Genomic DNA, 14408 nt, shown 5'->3' with positions numbered 1-14408 from the left:
AATCAGTAGTAAATAACGTAGCCTAGGCTTAATAAAGTAGAAATATAGCTCAGAGTAAGCTAGACTTCAGTAAAATTGTAGTTAAAAAACTTTGGCCAGCCATCAGTGCAAGGCCTAAGCTGAGTGCTAGTATATACTTTACTAGGCAAATCATTGTTAAGAATTAGACTAGGCATAGGGGCCTTGTTGAGGCTTATCCTTTCAAACTTGAAACCAAGCTACAGAGACAACACTTGCCAATTGTGCTCTACTGTAAGCCAGTAAGTTTAGGCCCTCACAAGTAATAATACATGTCCACAACCAAGACTATTACTTAAATCTGGTAGTATGTTACTTTGGCTGAAATGTGTACTGAATCAGTGAATGTAGTGGATAAGACTTGTATGTTGCATGGGCAACATAGGATTAACCCTCTCCTAGTCTAGGCAAGGCTGGGACATGCATTTATAGGCAGAGATGCATAAACTAGCTTGGGCTAGTTATACAAACTTGTGTACATAGTTTATTAAAGCTAAAATGTAGCAGTAAATGGTTGCTAAGATGGTATTCAAAAGTTAGGACTGCCAAAGATGTTTCTGTGCACAAGGTGTACTAGTGTGTTATTGTTTTCTAGCCATGGATTACTTTCTAAGATTCTTAATTTGAAACAAATCTATGACATTGTTGACAACGCATTTAAAATTGAACTAAAGTTTAGTTTCTTGAAGTGAGAGACAGGCATTGTCATTAGCCCCTACCATGTTAGGGTGGCATTTCTAATAAAAGGATTTGTGCTGGAGCATGTTTATGGATATGTACATGTTTTAGCATAAAATGTATCACTGCTGGACAAAGTACAATTCCATTGCATATATGCACATAAATATATTATGATCTTTTCTAGCAGTATGGATTGAAATTGTATTTATAAATGTATTTTATAAAATAAAAATAAAATTAAGATCCTGAAATATGTAACAAGCCGAGTTTCCCACTTGTAAGCTTTGAAACATGTAGCTCCTGCCTGGTACCCATTGTCATCTTGTCATTGTCATCTCTTCAATGTGTCCTCCGCAGTTTTGATGTCATGTCAGTGGCCCACCCTGCTACATGAGGGGACAGGGCTATTAATTTATGTTTCATTGTAATTCACTGTACTTCAACATCATTATGCACAATATCTGTGGTATCGATAGGAGACGAGAAAAAGTATAGTATAGTAATATAGTACAATGTCACAATATTATGACCCAATCCTTGTTTACATTGTTTTAATGTAACTCAATAATAATAGAAGTTGCATTGAACCATCAAACTCTAAAGCTCAAGGTAGCTCGTAGATGGTCATATGCACTCCCTTTACCTTTTATCAACCCTCGTCATGTTCATTCTGTGTCAACCCTAAGTTTGTGAAGACTGTAACAAGAGTGTAAGCAAAAGACTGAGAACAGAAGATCATTTTGATGTGCATGTTGTCCATATAACCCCAAATGTGATCATGTTGTCATTGTCACCTTTTCAATCTGTAGTACACAGTCGTTTTCTAAAAACTGGTACAGTAAATAGCAGTTTTCATTCTGGGCCCTCCGATTTGAACTTTTAAGCACAACAAAAAGCTGACATATATATGTATCTTCTGGAAGTGATCAAGACCCAACATAGAAAATCACAAGACAATGGGATTCAATGAAGTCAGGGTCTGTCTGTTTCATGAGCAGCTGTATGCACAGAAAGTATTTCAGAGGTGAATGCAGTAGATCTCTCCTTCCTTGTAACCTTCCCCAGGCAAAGAATTCACCTCTTACAGCCAAGTAATTGTATTTCTTCCAATTTCTAGCAAATGTCCACTGCTGTCTTACAGTAGCCCGTTGCATCTTAATAATTCAGCTAAATGGTTGATGAGATTTCTGTGAATCTCTCTGATATAAACTGTTTCTAATCTATTAATTGCACTTTCCCCATCTCCCCATCTACCCTTCCCAAGTAGTACTGTAGCCTATCAAGTGGTACTAGTGTTTAAGCACTACGCCCATCTCCACTGCCTGCCAAATCTACTACATTACATACTGATTGGGAAGCTAGAAGCCTACAGTACAGTATTTGTGGTAGCAAATTCCATTGCTAGGAATCCCTCCACTTGTATCATGACTGTTTTGATGGTTGTGTGTTTGGCCTCATCTGCTTGAAGAAATTTCTCTTCGCACTGTTCACACGCTGAATAAGTTGTTTTTTAAGTTGTGTTTTTGTCTTTTACAGTAAGTATTGTCCTATTGTTTGGTAATCCTACTGTGTCATGCAGGTACTGTACCACACAAAGCAATGCTGAACTCAAGAGTTATCTTGAGCCAAAAAAAAAAAAACCCGTAAATTTTTCCCTGGTGAGATGTGCCATAGAGGTTGTTATTTACAGTAAGTTTAACGTCAACTGTGACCAGCTGCTTGATGTTAACTTTTTCAACTTTGATCAACTGAAGTAATTTCATTGTTCAAAACTCCTCAAATTAGACTAATTGTGGTATTAAAATATATATTTATGAAACAGAGAGGCACAGAATTTTTTTTTTATTATTTTGCAAACTGTCCTGTTGATAAATGTTTGATGAAAACTCCAAATCTGTGGTTAGTTTTATTTGCGCTTATCTAAAATTGAAGAACGGTGCTCGAAAACGGTCCATTTATTCTCATTTTGCAATGGTTGTATGTTTACATTGCACTCCAGGCATTTTTCAGATTGTTGAATGAGAATGTTTATCAGATATTAATTCTATTTATCATTTCATTAGTGTTTAATTTGTTTTACCGTACAGTACATTCTTTTGAGTGTACTATTTTGTAAGTATTAAAGCATTTTTGAAAAGTTCGTCGGGAGGACAGCCGCGCTCACTCGGGTCGCCCTGTGACAAAACCAGATGATTCTTACAATTTACAGTAGTTTGACGGAGAAACCTAAAAAGATTTATCATAACATCAATGATGGGATTGAAGAGTGGTATTTGATTAATGTGTCTGTTCTATTATTGGGACCGGAAACAGCAATCAAATAGATTAGTCTTAAACGTGCACAAGTACACGAGCATGCACCGTCCAATGCACAGCTATGTTTGGCAATCCCGGGAAGATCTGAAAACCCTGGTAAGTTGAACTGCAAAAGAAATCTTTCTTGCACATTTCCTGTGATATCTGTCTCAAAATGTAACTTTGAAAACAGAGTAAATATAAGGAAAATGGTTCCTCGTGAGTTGCTTCAGCACTAGCGCCGCCACTTTCTGTTAAACTGCCATCCCGCCATTTTTCATAAGTTCAGAGATTTATTATTTAAACGATATTATCTGGCCAGCATTTTCGATTGTGGTAGATTTAACAACATACAGTAATACATGTGTGCATCTTGTATGGTTCCAATGCAGTCTGGAAAACAGGAACAGGTTGGAACGAAGAAAAAAAAAAGTCTTCTTTTTAACTTCTTGAAAGTCCTTCAATTTTTTAAGCTTAGTCTGGAAAAGAATTAAGGGCATATTTTCTTTGTCTAGAGTGGACAATGTTGCATGTTGATGATTTCCATCCTATTGTAGCCATCGTGCAAAGGCATATAGTCTAGCCTAACGTTAAGATCATATGTTGGATGTTACAGCTAGGCCTGGAACGACTAGAGCACTGATTTATGTGAGCAAGGTATCTAAGAAAATAAAAAATGTAAGATAAGTTACATATAAGAATAGAGCATCATTAGAGCGTCATTAGAGCAGCATTAGAGCATTACTAATCAAACTGTTGTGAAAAAATGAAAAATTAAGTCTAAGGTATGCCATGTTTATGCTTTCTTAAGATGCTATTTGAACGTCCCATTCACCAAGAAGTAACGACGGGTTGAAATACATTTGGCTAGAGTCGCAGTTTTGTCATGCCTACTATAGCTACAGTCTGTGGTCACCTCATTACCCTAGGTTGTACTGGCTTCTTAAATAAAAATATTAAAGTACATATGTTTTCTTTGAAATGGTCTTGAAAATTGTCTGTTATTTAGTTTGATTTAAGTCTTAAGAACCATGTGTACAGGCCTTTTATTGTTTGATTCGGGATAAAAATAAGTTAATATTCTGAATTTATGACCAAGCCATGTACCATTTGATATGATAACATTGCGGTTGATATAAATTTTTAAGTGATTGATCGAAGCGCTAACAACCACTCGGATACCTGGGCTGTCTTAAATACAGTCCAGGAAAATATTTTATCTCACAAATTTAATGTGATATTTCTTTTTTCATTTGTATCAAACTTTTGAAGTTGATATGCAGAATTTCATTTTCCCACGTCAAATTTGTTGTGTCTTACTACACATAATAAGACAAGAATTAATAAAAATAATAATAATATGTTTGTACATTTCTAAAGCACCGAATTCCCCCACAAAAAAGGAACTGTTCGTGGCACTGACCAATCAAATTAAAGACAGATGAGTCTTACTATTAGTTGCTGTGTACAGTAAGAGAATTTTCATTAGGACTGGTTTTGATTTAACAACGGTAAAGAATTCCAGATATGAGGGAGGGGCTGCGGACGCAAATGTGATCAATAAGATCTGCAAAATGCATTGTTTTTCAAGGTACCTAAAATCAGCCTGATCGTCATCCAGTTAGGAGCCACCAGATAATATCTTATGCAGCACAATATGTATGCAACTCGTGTTAATACCCCCTCCCCCTTCTCTTACTCCATCCCCCCCCCAACATGTTCAGAACAGCAGTTAACAGGTGCAGTTACAGTAATGTATGGAAACCGTTGAGAATACTAGTTAACATGGTAGTTTATAAATCATCACCCCAAACCTTACTTCACAGAAGACCACAACATTTTGAGGGGAAGTGTACTGATTCGGTCTGAAGACCTGTATAGTGTGTACACTGCTGGGAATTGCCTTGTTTAAATCCATTGTGCAAGCATAGAGTCACAATACTAAAACCACAAACAAGCAAAGTAGACAATAATGATGGCTTTTACAAAATACCTAAATACCCAATCATCCCCGCTGACCACCGGTGGGTGAATCTGGGTATTAATAAGTACAGTACCAGCTTTCTGTTTTGGAAATCTCGTTAAGAGAGAACAATAAAAGGGTGACGGGCTTATACGGTGCATGGAGACTTGGGTAATGGCAGTCATTCAAGTTTATTGACTGTTGAAATGCAGGGAATACTTAAGTACTTTCAAATTGTGTGTATGTATGTATTTATGAATGTATGTATGTATGTATGTATATTAGATCATCCTGCAAGCAGGAACTCGCGAAGAAGCCTCATTGGTTATCCAAGCCGCAAACTGACCGAAGTCAGTCTCTTACATTCACATTTAACGTCCATGATTATGAATTGTTAATTGTTAACAACTCTGTAACTGGACGACATACATTAATCTGGGAGTGACTCGAACCGGGGACCTTATGATTGAAAGGCACCGGCGTTAACCACTGAGCTAACACTCCATAGTGTGTAAGCTGTAAGGAAGGCTATTGAAACCTTTCTGGACATCCTATAAAATACTATGGTTTCTATGTAAAAGGACAAAACAATGCTATACATCATCTTTTGGACCATATAGTAATTTATACATTTTACATTGTATTTTGAATTGTATGCGATTCTGGATAAATGTTTTTCCTGGATAAGTGTTTTTACTAAAAGTTTATCGACTGTTGAAATGCAGGGAATACTTAAGTACTTTCAAAATTGTGTGTAAGCTGTATGGAAGGCTATTGAAACCTTTCTGGACATCTTATAAAATACTATGGTTTCTATGTAAAAGGACAAAACAATGCTATACATTATCATTTTGGACTTTGTATATATAGTAATTTATACATTTTACATTGTATTTTGAATTGTTTGCGATACTGGATAAATGTTTTTCCTGGATATTTGTTTTTACTTGATAAAAGTATATTGACTGTTGAAATGCGGTATTCAAATTGTGTGTTAGCAGTTTTAAAGGCCTTTGAAGACTTTCTGGACATCTTTTAAAATACTATGGTTTCTGTGTAAAAGGACAAAACAGTGCTATACATTATCATTTTGGACTTTGTATATAGTAATTTAAACATTTTACATAGTATTTTGCATAGTATGCAATACTGGATAATTTTTTTACCCTGCACTACAGTTACTGTAGTACAGTATACTGTATTTTACAGTAATTTTACACACTTACGTGTTCACTCACACTCTGTGTAATTTAATAATAGTAAGTTCTGTTGATAACCACACAACCTGTTTCTATGCAAGAAATTTACTATTAAAATAACAAGTATTGTTCATGTATGCATACTGTATTATGATGTTGGAAACTACCAAAAATATCAATCGAAATTGAAAATATCTCATTACATTAATTTGATAAATAAGTTGAGACAGGATTCTTACTTGTCATGGAAAGTTAAAACGTTTGGGGGAAAATACATAAAATGAAGGTTAACAATCTTATATAGATGGAGTTGACTACCTGTATGTATGTAAATTGATAATATATGTGACAATTTATCATTCCCGATGTGGACAATAGGGTCGTTTAAATACCATCCCAGTCAGAAATATATTTTTTGACACTTTTGCTTTCTTTCTTTGTCACAGGAACGTTTAGGAACATTTTGGGTCAAATTTGAATATGAACATCTGAAAACAAAACAGAACATTTAAAGGAGAACATGTAAAAGTGAAAATTTTAAGATCATAATGGCCAATTTTACAAACCTTCAGTATCTCAAATTACATATTCAGTTTATAACAATCTGTCTGTCACAACTTAGAAACCTACTACGTATCAATGTTGTGTTCTGTTTCTCAGTTATGAATCTTGTATGGTGGATTATAGCTTTCCAAACCAGTTATTTATTAGGTCCCACATGTTTCTCTTCAACACTTTCTGCAAGTTGTTCATTGGTAGCTGATGACAGACCAGCCTGCTCTCGGTTCTTTATCACTTTTGAGACCCCGGGCTGCAGGAAAAGCAGAGAGCTTTAAAGACCGGCGTTGTAAAAGACAGACGTCAACCAAGTGTAACATGTCATTCTCGGCTTGATGTTGAACTCTAGCATTTCACATAATTACTCGTAAACAAAAATTAAAATGTTTTGACAGTCTCATGAATTTGTATCTCCCAAGAATAATTATTACGCTTTCACGCTCCTGAAATTGCTTTTGTTGTGTGAGGTTGTGACACATTGATTGACACAGTAGGCCTGCAATAAATGGGGGGGGGGGGGTCTGGATGGGGGGGGGCAATGTAAGTTATTCTTATCTTACTCCATATTCTTAGGAATTGGGATCCGATGAAGACGCACTGGGACAAGTCTTTATCACATCACAGTATGACAAGGATTTAGGGATGTCAGAAGTCAAGTATGAGTTGAACTTTTGCCATATTCTTGAAATTTTTAAGCTATTAGTCTTTAATGCCAATGGACTGCATGAGTGCTACTGGATGGTAATTATTTGCCAGGCTAGTCTGCGTTATATGACGAGATGCTTCTGTTCTGAAAGCTAGTAAATCCTAGTTCTTTAATATAGCTGTGAACATGGGTCTGCTCTGGTCTGAGCTCCAGTACAGTATGTGACCTATGTGTGTAATTGTAGTACAGTAGTATTGTAATGCATGCAGTCTGGAGGGGTATACTTAAGAATGCCAATATGGTCTGTTCTGGTCTGAGCTCCAGTACAGTATGTGACATGTATGTATGGTAGTACAGTAGTATGGTAATGCATGCAGTCTGCAGGGGTATACTTAAGAATGCCAATATGGTCTGTTCTGGCCTGAGCCTAATGTGCATAATACTAGATGCAAATCCGCCACCACATATACAGTATATACGTTTTGAATTTCATGGAAAATTTCCAGAAGCCAGGGCACTGCCTGCACTCTTCAAACACATCAAAGAGTTTGTTTGTTATAGAGTTGTTGATAGCATGCCTCTTGTTGATGGGGATGAGCAAGCACACCCAATTTTCTTCACCTTTTCTCCACAAAGTTGTGTCCCTCTCCAATAAAACACAAAAGCAAAGGAATTTGTAATGAGTTTCAGAGAAGCCAGCTTTTCTCCATTGATGGTACTTTAACTATCAGATCTGTGGTGCAGTGGACTCTGAGAAAGAAGAGAATAGGAAGTTTGAAGTACAATGGTACTTTGGGTGAAGTTCAGAACTTCAGAGTACTTTAAAGCAATGACTGGTAGGATGATAGTCCCCCCTCCCCCCCCCCCCCCCCATTACCCTGTAGTGTGTTTGGTAAATGAAAAGAAGGGATCATTTTGTAATTGCACTATTTGTTCAGTATCTTATGTGGGATTCGTAGATGACGTATGTGGGTGCACAAAATATAAGAGACAAACAGATCTACCTGCAGTTAAGATTGGTAATTACAGTAACCACACTTCAGTACAGAGTAAAACTCACAAAAGATGGAGGAATTTGAGGATATTTTGTATCAAAAACAGATTCCTCTTCCAAAGGCTTGTGATTGGATGCTTGGGTTAAAAGGAAAAGTTGTTTATAGTTTACTAGTTTATAGTGTAGCCCACCTATAAAGTCGTCTTCAAAGTACTGTATTTTTAATACATGTAAATTACCCATATATACTTGCTGTACACCGACTTCTTGCAGTTCCATATACAAACTGTAAGTTACAGTAGAGCAGTTTGATAATATTGTGGGGTACTGTGTGTGTCTCGCATTGAATTTGAATAACTTCACATTGTGGGGACATCTAGTAGTACAGTATACAGCATAACTAATATCTTGTTCAAATAATGGCATTTATAAAAAATAAAAAACAATTCTGGAATTTATTCTTGCATACATGTGTTGGATTTGTGACCTGGGAGAGAGGTCTACAACTTGCTCCAAGCCTCAGAGATTGATTAAACCACATTCCTATAGTGTCCCTGAAATTGATATAAAGTTGGAGAAGAAAAATGACATCATCACACCCCATCCCCTGGGAGGGGTAAATTTCAAAACTTGATTAACCCTAGTACCTAAAGGGATAGTGTTTCTTTGATGTCAGCGGGTCCCCTTGTGCCTTGTCTCTTGTTGTTTGTAGGCTAAAATACTGGAGCATTTTGGAAGAGAGAGAGAAAGTGAGAGAGAGAGTCAGGGATGAATTTTCAACTAACTGTACTTACAGTGCTTACCGAGCAGTATCCACAGAGCCAAATTTTGTAGTTTTGTTTAGATGGATTTTGTGGCTTTGGGAAATGGACACCAGAAAGTGAGAAATGCAGCCAGGAATAACTCATCCAGAATCGCCTCGCAAAATGCTATATATTATGGGCAATTTGCTATACAGAATAATATATAAAGATTTATCACAGTTTTGTACAAACTGTAGGGGACTACAGTAGTTTATATAAGATACACAATTTCAGGAACCTTCCAAACTGATACACAAATATATTTGAACACTTAGAATTATTCCCTGAAATGCCAATTGAGAAGCATTGTTTTGATTTGAATTGATAAATTCTCTGTTCTCCATGATACTGTACTTATAGCTTACTTTTCTTCCTCACTTACCTGTCTTCTCACAACATTAAAACTCTTTAGATAGATACATTAAATAATCAGGATAGTATCATGTTAGCTGATTATACAGTAGCTTACTTTATGTAGTAAAGATTCAGTTCATAAAATGTAGTAAAATAAATTGGAAAAAAAAGTAGAACATTAGGTTTGCAATTTGCCTGTGAAAATTATTGCTAACATGAAGAGTAAAGTTCTGGATGAGATAATGAAGAAGAATTGAAATTAGAAGTAAAATATATGGCCCATGCAGTTGTGAGAAACCCCTTTCTTTAACTCATTACTGTATGTTCACGCATAGCATGTAGCAAAACGGCGTTTGGTATAAATTACACTGCAAGAAACATTCAGTATGGAGTTTTTCTATTAAGTCCACTGCACCATTCAAAAACGACCCACACATTACATTTTACCCGTCTGTAATTCCCCCCTACCCACCCCTCAGCCAATTCCTACTACCACGTGCCACTGTTGCAAAATACAATTCAATTAAATTTTTTAATACTGTACTTGCTAGAAATTATATCTAAATTCCCCTTTTTTTTGGACCCTCGGGTGATCGTCTGCATTACCCAAAGTATTTAATTTGCACAACAAGAATCTACCGGACATCTCACACTTGAAGAGTTATATTTTCAAGTTTTGTAAATTGAATTAAGTTTTGCTCTCGTGAACTTGATTAGATCCATGTATACAGTAATGAGCCCGAGGTGGGTTTGGTCCTTGACGATGGTGTGAGTCATCGAGGCGAGCCAAGTTCAAGTGCAAGATATGTTTTGAATACAGTATATAAGATGTCGGAAGATCTTACGTATATATACTCTATGCAAAGTACAGCATACATATCACTCATTGATGGCCAGCCAGTATTAAATCGACACTGTTTTGGATGCATGCAAACCAAACAACATAAATTACTGTGAAACCTCATTTTGCGAGCAGGTTGTTTGTGTCAGGGAATAATTCATCCATGTACCGCATTGCAAATTGCTAGTACTGTATGTATCAAAATGGTTGATTTGCTGTACATGTACAGGTGCAAAGATGTACAGTAGCAGTTGTTTTACACAGGGACCATACAGTAGGGATGTTACTCAGGGACCATAGGGATGTTATGCAGGGACCATAGGGATGTTATGCAGGGACCATATGATTTTACACAGGGACCATATGATTTTACACAGGGACCATTGGATTTACACATGGACCATACTGTAGGGATGTTACACAGGGACCATATGATTTTACACAGGGACCATATGATTTTACACAGGGACCATATGATTTTACACAGGGACCATGTGATTTTACACAGAGACTATAGGATTTTACACAGGGACCATAGGATTTTACACAGGGGCTGTATGATTTTACACAGGACAATATGATTTAACACAGGGACTATAGGATTTTATAAGAGAATAAATTCAGAGCCTTCAAAACTGAGCACTACACAAAATATGACCACTACTTAGATTTATCCCTTTCCTGTTTGTCCCTCAATATGTGCACAAGTTTGTGACTTAGGTTTGGTTGCCATTTTGTGTCCCACAAATTTATTGTTTTGTTTTTCATTTGATAATTTGCCACAGGTTGCAACTGCATTAAATTGGTACCAATCTGGTGGATCGATATCTTAAAGTTAAATGTAAACAGACTTGTTTACCATAGAACGTATATAAATTGCCAGTTACTCATCTTTCAGAACTACAATGACCAAGTACAGCACATGGTAAAACATAAAAGTTACATCTTTTTGGACAAAATTAAATTTTCAAACACATTCTAAGACAGTTACCCACAAAAACAGCTTCAGCACCAATTCTTTTGAATGTACAGTATGTAACACATACTATGAAAGTATATACTGTATGGTAGGCTTTATAAAGAGCCGAGTACTGATATAAAGGTAGATAGAAACACAGTGTATTGATGTGTTACTTTGTATTAAAGGTACATAGGAACACTGTGTATTGATGTGTTACTTTGTATTAAAGGTACATAGGAACACTGTGTATTGATGTGTTACTTTGTATTAAAGGTACAATGGAACACTGTGTATTGATGTGTTACTTTGTATTAAAGGTACAATGGAACACTGTGTATTGATGTGTTACTTTGTATTAAAGGTACATAGGAACACTGTGTATTGATGTGTTACTTTGTATTAAAGGTACAATGGAACACTGTGTATTGATGTGTTACTTTGTATTAAAGGTACAATGGAACACTGTGTGTTGATGTGTTACTTTGTATTAAAGGTACATAGGAACACTGTGTATTGATTTATTACTCTGCAGTTTACATTAGCTCCTTTAATTATTGTACATGTTGTTGCATGGAAAGGGAGAAAACAGAAGTGCAACACTTTTTGAAAGAACTTTCCACTAAATCTTTGTCAAGATCTTTTTGGAACTACACACATTTAAGATATTTTCACTGGAAACCAATTTTAGAGATCAGGGAAAAAGAAATTAATTTTTGGTTCCTTAATTTGATTGCTTTCTGTTGCAAGTTTTGGTGTCCAGACTGAAGTTACATATGTTTTCAGGTACTGTGGGGGTGTACACACCTTATAAATCCTTCCATTGACAGTTAAATTTAGTATCACAAGTTAATTACTGTATCTTGCAAGTTATCGAGAGGCAGCTTTTCAGCCGCCTCGAAACCGACAATCCTGAGTGCCAGCACGGATTGGCCAGCAGCAGCGCGGCAAACAGCCAGGATTCCTTCTGCTACTCTTATGCTTTATATTCTGTTGATCACTGGATCAGATACATCGCATTGATTTGTGAATGGCAGGAATCACCATTGAATGTGACCCTGTGCTCAGTGTGAAGTCCTCTTTGGTTCTGTTTAGACTGCAAGCATGTACAGTGCGTTGTTGCCAGTTATTACATTTTTCCGTCCTCTGAACTCATCGTGGGGAATTCCATCGGCCGAAACCGGTATGGGGCCAAATTAGATACACTCTCAGCAGTATTCTTTGGTTTGGTTGACACAGATCCCCAAGACCAGAAATGAAAATAACCCTTCGGTGTAATTTATTATCGTCAAAGCAGAAACTAAGTTGAGATTTGCTGGCTTGTAGAAGTGGTGTTTTCTCTTGCGAGGGTTTGCGTGGCTTAATATACCGTACTGTGCTTGTCTCAATGTTGTGTTTTCCTCTATCACCCTTCTCCTTCATTCCCTTCACAAATCTCAAAATAAAAAATAATGGGAAATTGAAAGAGGGTTTGCTGGAGTCACTTGGCATGATGTAAGAGATAAGTCTGAAACAGGTCTTAATTCTCTCTTCTTAAAATGACTAGGATTGTGGAAGCAGAACTTAGCATCCCTGTCATGGTAACGTCATGGTAACAGAATTCAGTAGAAGTATGCAAACAGTTCCTTCAGTCTACTTCAATACCATCGTAACAGTCTGAAACAGGTCTTAATTCTCCCAAATTTGCAGGAAAAGCACCTCCTCCAATTGATGCATGGTGACAAATTTCAGTGAAAGGTCTGCCTTGATCAGGCTTCCTCATTGTGACAAAATGAAATATGATGAGACCTTTGCTTCTCATTATAACAGATTGAGATTTAAGCCAAACTTTCAAAAAGAACAACAAAAATGTTGATAATAAGCGGTAGTTAATAAATTTAACCTATTTTAGCATAGATCTAACAATATCAGGATGTTAGATATTTGTGGTTATTTTAGCATGTACATGAAGCAATTTTGGGGATGTTAGATACTGTGGCCATTTTGAGCATGCTGCAACTAGCCATTTTGGGATCATCAGTGTATAATGGAAGTCCGGTATTTAATAGACAAATGAACTTTTACAAGCGAGTATAGTAAAGATCCTTAGGAGGTAGAAAACGTCTGACAAGCGAGACTCGAAAAAAAGATTAAAAAAACTGCTAGAGCCTGAGGTTGTATAGATGACAGAAATTCCTGGTACCGGTGTGTCTCAGCGGGAAGGACCAAACAGGCCTATTCATTCTGTAGTTTATGGAGATCCTATTTATTTGTGTGATGGCTCAGGATGTAAATACAGGTACATTAATAAACAGGACTCAACTATGACTAAGAACCAAAATCCTGCAAAATGTTCAAGAGAGGAAAACCAAATTTGCTAGATTTTAATGTTTCCTACCCAAAAAATAGTTTTTGTCGTTTTCAGCCCCTTTTGTGGTTTAGTTCCATTTAAATATCATCACACCTCCTTTAAGTTTAGTACTCTTTAGGTAAAACAGTTATAGCCTTCATGAAGATATTGTTGAATATGGTTAACCACAAGATGATGGAAGAATTACTGAACTTACCTGTCTCCTCAAGTCCTCACCTTAGTACTCTCGCTATACCGTGTGTCTAGAGTGAACGTTTAGGCTCTCTATACGCCATCAGCAAACGGTCATTTTGGGTGAATTCACACTACTCATGCTACCACTAAAAGTGTCTAGAATTTTTGTAGAAGCATTTTCTAAACATGGATTTTGTTAATATCTGTAGAAATCTTGGTTCCTGCTTTAATATCTTCTAGAACATATTTTCTGCAGTAAGGAAACACCTGTTTGTTGATTCACCATTCAGTTTGTGTCTCAGAATATCTGCAACTTTTTGCCCTGATAAGTAGTATCCTGTTTGGTTTGGGAGGTTTTTCAGTCAGATCGGGATGTAGTCTCTGGTTTTGCCCCTTGTTTAAAGGGCTATTCAGGGGTATTAATATGCTACTACAGATATGGGTTGTACAACTGCAACCCCTCTGCCAGATACTTCAAAGCTTCCTTTCTCGATCCCTCGTGTTTATCATTTACTTATATCTCCTCTAAAGATTCATTTGTATGTCCTGGCCATTAATCTCCCCAGGTTAGGAT

General features: G+C 36.6%; 1 protein-coding gene across 2 annotated transcripts in view; it reads left to right on the top strand.

Moving 5' to 3' along the window:
- The window catches only part of LOC139977014 (cell adhesion molecule-related/down-regulated by oncogenes-like), a 125067-nt gene that overhangs the window by 483 nt on the left and 110176 nt on the right, over positions 1 to 14408 (top strand). The window lies entirely within an intron of this gene.

The sequence above is a fragment of the Apostichopus japonicus genome, chromosome 12 (genome assembly GCF_037975245.1).
Source record: "Apostichopus japonicus isolate 1M-3 chromosome 12, ASM3797524v1, whole genome shotgun sequence".
Taxonomy (NCBI): domain Eukaryota; kingdom Metazoa; phylum Echinodermata; class Holothuroidea; order Aspidochirotida; family Stichopodidae; genus Apostichopus; species Apostichopus japonicus.
Note: the sequence above shows the minus strand (reverse complement) of the source record. Positions and strands in the feature narration are given on the sequence as shown.